Source organism: Vidua chalybeata, chromosome 12 (assembly GCF_026979565.1).
Source record: "Vidua chalybeata isolate OUT-0048 chromosome 12, bVidCha1 merged haplotype, whole genome shotgun sequence".
Classification (NCBI taxonomy): Eukaryota; Metazoa; Chordata; class Aves; order Passeriformes; family Viduidae; genus Vidua; species Vidua chalybeata.
In genome coordinates, this window is record NC_071541.1 from 17,516,960 (window position 1) to 17,523,345 (window position 6,386).

The 6,386-nt window shown below is 39.8% G+C and overlaps 1 protein-coding gene across 2 annotated transcripts in view; it reads right to left on the reverse strand.

The window, feature by feature from the left end:
- Positions 1-6,386, reverse strand: part of CENPP (centromere protein P) — a 114,089-nt gene that overhangs the window by 11,379 nt on the left and 96,324 nt on the right. The window lies entirely within an intron of this gene.

Consider the following 6,386-nt stretch of genomic DNA (forward strand, 5'->3'; position numbering starts at 1 on the left):
AACAGGAATTACAAGGGAGCCCATCTATGTCCCCAGCCCCAAACTTCTCCTCATCTTGTATCATGAAAACAAAACTCAGTGTTTCAGAAATAACTCTACTTGTTCTCCAGCCATTTGATGATTTCTCCAGTTCCCAAAAGGAAAGGGAACATACAGCATTTAATGTGAAGAACAGAGAGAAATAATAATAAAATTATTGGCAAAGTCTGTCTGATCCTGGGAAAAAACCAAACCACGCCAACGTTCTCCTTCAACAAGAAATGTTTATAAACTTTACACAGAGCCATCCAGAAAAACATAACCTGCTCAGAGGTTTTTTTGTTTGTTTTTAACATTTCCCCCCTGGAAGATGACACAGGGGGAACTGTGCTGGAGTGTCAGGAGATATACAACTCCTGTTTGTTTGGAGTTGCCAAAGTTTGGCCACAAATGCCCATCAGACCATAAAGCAAACATAATTAATCACTTAATGGGTGTTTTCGACTCGCAGTCAATTCTGAATTTTGTGCACTCTGGAATTCTAAATCTCTAGAAATGTGATAATCAGAAATACCAATATAGTATTAATAGTAAAATTTAAAAATGAGACATATGTACATACACACACATACATTTATCCTGCCATTATGCCCCTTCAGATTCTCACTTGTAGCTGCAGAACTGCTGTACAAATCATTTTTGTCATTGTCCATTAATTCACCCAAACAATTTGATGCTACTGTTTGTAATGGGAAAAACATGAATCAACAGGCAAAGACAACTAATTTTTAAATCTAAGAGGAAACCACAATCAAACTTTGCTCTTGTCCTCAAAGTGTCTTTTTGTCCCAGCTGCCAACAAATCCTTCATTTTGACTAAAATGCTTCAAAATATTTGTGTCCTCAGTTTACATCTCCTTCCTGAGACAGTCTCTCAGTGGAGAGGCATCCTGTTACTAATTCCTGCTTAAATTTAAAACCAAGGGGAAAACATCTGAGGCCCCAAAGAACAGGGATATCAGCAGCAAGTCACAGGAACCCAACCCTCTTGACATTTCAAACCACCAGTTTTATCTGTAAGATCAAACTGAATTTTCATATGTCATTTCTGATACAGTCTGAGATAAAAACAGAGCACGAGAAAAGCTCAAAAAAAGATGCATTCACTTTTTAGAGAAGTACATAGTGTTTTGTATGGAAACAGAAAGTGCAACCAGGCGTGAGCAAGAAAATGGAAACCAGATGAGAAAGGCAAACAGAGAAAGACCATTAGAATAATCACATACTCTTAATTTCGATAATTAATATATTTAAAATGCAGATTTTTATATATTTAATTTCTTTCAGTATTTCCTATAGATAAATGATATATTTCTAGATATAGTTATTTAAAACAGAATTTTCTATCTGTTCATTATAGCCCAATCTTTATTTAAGAGAAACACTGTCCCTTTGCTCTGGTGGGTGTAGTTGCTTTGTGAAGAAATGGAACTGGGTATGAGAAGCAATGACATCAATGAAAACCTACAGGAGGCTTATGGCTCATGCTGGAAACTGAACAACTGCTGCAAAACACAATTATTTTAGAAAAACATTGGAAACCTCTAAGTTCTATTGATGAGTAACAATGCTCATTACTGGCACAGGAGAGAACCAAGCCCCAAGCTGAGCTCTTTGTGCTGTTTCAGACACACAGAAGATGTGCTGAGTTGAGTATTTTGGAAAGACATGAGTCAGCAAATAGCTGAAATAGACCTACCCAATCCACAGGGAAGTGTCACCGTTTGAACCCCCAAAAAGAAGTGATATTATTTGACAGAAAGGCAGGAGGACAGGGGAAATCTTCCATGTTTCCTTACAATGGCCAGGGGTTTAAAGCTGTATTTATTCAAGGTAGGTGGGCACCTTGCTTTGGACCACCACAGGCAACAGCTCCAGGTAATTATATAATAAAGATTCCACTACATTTCTTCATTAATGCACATATAGGCAATACGTAAAAGCTTAAATTTCAGGTAGCTCTGAAGAAAGGCTTTACAAATTACTTCATCTGTTTGGTCATTGGCATTTCAAATATAATGTGAGAAAAACATACCACAAATTAAAACTGATGCTGTGGGACTGAACAGAAACCTAACCAAGAGACAATGAGTTATGGCAATAATTAGTGTCCTCAGAAATTTATACTAATGAATATTAATATTCTGTTCACTGCAGTAAAGAACTGGAATTAGGATGCAGTTACAGTTGAAAATTAAGCTTTTCAAAATGCAAATAGATCCCAGCCACACACATCTCCCATTGCAATTTTAGGTTTATTCCCACCTAACGATGTACGCCATGCTTTTTGCAATGTATTGTTAATATTTTTAAGTAAGTGAGGAAAATCTGTGCTTAATACCTCAAGGTTTACCAGCAGTATTTTGTCTTTTCCTGTATTTTTTTTCTGTAAGGATATTCGTGACCACTGATTACAGAAGGAATGCAGTAACTGGTACAGGTTTCAGAAATGCAGTGTACTACCAATCCCAAATTCCCCATCTCATGTTTTGTGCTGACTTTAACAGTTATAAATTTTTTCCCCATTGCTACTTTTTTCCAACTATGAACTTGTGCGTTTGATGTTAAAAAAAGTAAACCACATAAGTAATTGCAAAGTTTAGGATTCTGTCTTTGATCAAAATCAGTCAGCAACTGCATGGATTCATCATGACAACTAAGAGTAAAGCAATTTAAAAATGCCATTCCATTCTTATATTTCATTGGAAGGTTTAAAAAAACTGCTGCTGTAATTTTCAGTTGTCTCTTTTTACTCCAATTCTTGAACAAAGCAGAAATAACCTCACATTTCTGAATGTGGATATATTTTTTTGACTCATAGAAATGATATTTTGATCAATGTTTTAATTACATAACAGATCCAACTTCAACACAGCCCTTCTGTAAATAACACAATAAGCCAGGAGGCATAAGGAAAATATCTATTCATGATACAATGTGAGAGAAAGCTGTTAAAATTAAGGATGACTGTGGAACATTTAAATCTATAGAATGTACTCTTGGTGCCAGGTGAGACATGGTAACAGGTACTGAGGTTTGGGGTTCCCCCCAAGGAAATGGATATTTTGTAAGCATATAAAATTATCAGAGATCTGCATATGGCTACTGCTCACCTGTGGCACCAGGAGGGAGATACCACGAAGGGTTTCAGGACAGAGATAAGAAAAGGAAAATGCTGTATATGCAGGTGGCCACTGCCCTGTAGCGCCCCATACGAGGCTGTAACATGCAAAGGCAGAATATTGCAGAGTTAAAAAGGAAGGATGGGGGAGTACCAGTTTTCCTTTGATGCTCAAGAAAAAGAGGATAGGACAACCAGACTGTAATTATTAAATAAAGGTATAAGTCTGCAAAATGGAAGTTGTAGGGAAGCTGTAAACCTTGGCTGCGTATTTTGAAATGGCTGAGAAAAGAACTTGTGAGGGTGAAAGGGGAGCAAAGGGAATAAAGGAATAGAAGGTAAAGCAAATAATGAGATCTGGACAGCCAAGAGGAGCTGCCTCTGTCCTTGCTGTCTTTCAAAAGCAGCAGGACAAAGCCCTGCTGTGGCCCCTTGCCCTGCTCCCAGAGCAGGCTGGACTCGCTGGCCTGCCCGAGCTCCTGAGTGCAGCCAGGTGAACGGTGGGGAGGCAATTCCAGCAACATGGAAATGATCAGGGCTGGCTGAAGTGAACTCTTGATTTCCTCTGCTCTGCTAAGCCAGGTTACACTTGCCATCCACTGCCTCAGTGAAGGCTATTCCTGCTCCCATCCTGCTTGGTGTGGCCATTATGCAGATAAAAGATTCCATTTCTGAAAGGTATGATACAGAACTGAATTTCACGGTCTCTGTATGCTGTGACCATAAACAGTTATTTCAAATCTTCTTTCTCTGTACTTTTCATACATACACAGTACTCTGTACTCTTCAGACTTTCTATACTTAAGTTGGCTTAATTATTTTTATTTTCAAGATATCCTCCTTCTATTCCTTCAGCCTGCTGGCTTTCTTTGATGACAAAGATCACTGCAGGCACCTTGAAGGCTTTTGAAAAACAGAAGTTATTCCTCCTGTTTCACCATTCTCCATGTGTTTAAGTGGCCTTTCAGACAGAAGATGAAAATTTATAAGCTCTTCTCAGCATCACAATACTGATAACTTATACATTAATTTGACCTCCTCTGAGGTTTAGAACAGGGGCACGACAGTAGTGAATGTTTTTCCTCCCTCCATTACCTCCTACATAAAGAAGCAAAATTGATAAGAAGGAAAACAACAACAGTATTATTGTACAATGACTAATAGTTCTTGTTGGGAGAGGAAAAGAGAAGAATCCATGCCAGAGGCTCCAGCCTTCCACAGCCATTTCTCACATCCTATGGCTCTTGCTCAAGGCACAAACCAACAGTGGCAGTTTGCCCTAAGATATAAAATCATAAAAAGTTCTACTTCTAATTATTATTCACTCTTGTTTAGTCTGCCTCTTCTCTCCTCAAGGGACACAATTCCACATTGAGGCATCTTAACAGACCAAAGCATTCCCACTGCACAACTCATTCCAGCAACTGGCCATGGGATGGACAGGCAAAACACGACTTGCAGATGAAGCAGAGATTGGCAGCTTACTCTGTGCTCTTGGATGAACCATTCCCATAAAAACAGTCAATATCAGATCCCTGAGGACAAGCAGTGTTTGCACTCACACAGAAACTACCTGAATTGTGTATGTCTGAAAAAAATTGCCATGCTAGTCTGAACTTTTAGCAGAACATACAGCATTTTTTTCTTTAGTTATTATGACAGGCAAGTTTATGTGGAAAATTTTAATGTAAATAACAATATTAAAGCCAACCTAATTATTAATCTTACACAGATTTAAATCTTATTGAAAGGCAGAAGATGATGTCCATTCTCATACACATTTTTTTTCCAATTAAAAATCCTAAACCTTCTTGATATCAGGCAGCCACAGGCCACTCTTTAACAGCTCCTACAATTTTCAAGTGTTACTGCTCATTGAAGGAAGGTGCAATGCCATTTTCATGAAGAGGGACCTGTGTCTTTGCAGATCCCTCAGTCTGTCTTTATTTTTTCCTTAATAAAAGCTGAGAAGATAAGCAAGGGCCTCAGACATATAGTGAAAATCCTAAATCCCCTAAGCTGACTGAAGGATCTCAATGCATGTCTGAACCTACACCTCACTAATGAAGACAGGTTGAGAGACTTGGGGCTGTTCAGCCAGGAGAAGAGAAGGCTTTGGGGACACCTCAGAGTCCTTTGCAGGGCCTAAAGGGGCTCCCAGAGAGCTGGAGAGGGGCTTGGGACAAGGGCCTGGAGTGACAGGACAAGGGGGAAAGGCCTTAAGCTGAAGGAGGGCAGGGTTAGATGAGACTGGGAAGAAATTCTTCCCTGTGAGGGACTTGGGCAGGCCCTGGCACAGGGTGCCCAGAGCAGCTGTGGCTGCCCCTGGATCCCTGGCAGTGTCCCAGGCCAGACAGGACACTGGGGCTTGGAGCAGCCTGGGACAGTGGAATGTGTTCCTACCCAGAGCAGAGGGGAGGAATGGGATAAACTTTAAGGTTCCTTCCATCCAGATTTTCACTCCATTTTTTTATGTGACTGTCTCCTTTCCTTTCAAACAGCTCCAGATAAATGACCAAAGTTTAATATTTCTTCTTTTGGCTTTGCAAAGCAGAGCACAGTAGGAACTGGATGCCTATTTTAAGAGACAATGTGTTCTCCCAGTATCTTTCCACCACACACCAGTTAACAATTATGGTTAACTCAATGGTTACACCATTCCATGACTATCTGTCTAAATATTCCTCAGGCTGTGAGTTCAAGGAAACGACAGATTTTTAATGTCAGCAGAACTCAGAAAACTCAGTGTCCCAGGTGAATTTGTCATTTTGAAGCTCAGCAGACCCATCCCATCACCCCCGGGACACTTGGAGCGACCTGGGGATGCAAGAAAAGGCTCTGCTGGCACGCACAGGACTTGTGGTAATGTACCCTTAATTCCCTCCCTCCTCCTCTCTGGATCACCAACTTCCCTGCAACTTCTGCAGAACTCAGCTTCAGGATCATGTTTCAGGATGTAATTAGCCTTACAAAGAGAAAAAATGAAGGGAAGGTGCTTTGGTCGTTTTATTTTCCATGCATAAGCTACAACCTGCAGTGAAATCATTGCTGTAAATGGACAAAAGAAAACCTTTCCATGCTAAAACTTCAACAGAAAGGCTTGCTACTTATAGATGACAGCCTTTAAGTGCAGAAGCGGATTAGGAAAACATGAATTGAAAAAAACGTTCTAATTTTAATAAATGTTTTTATGTTAAGGCTACATCTGCCAAAGTGTATTAGATCT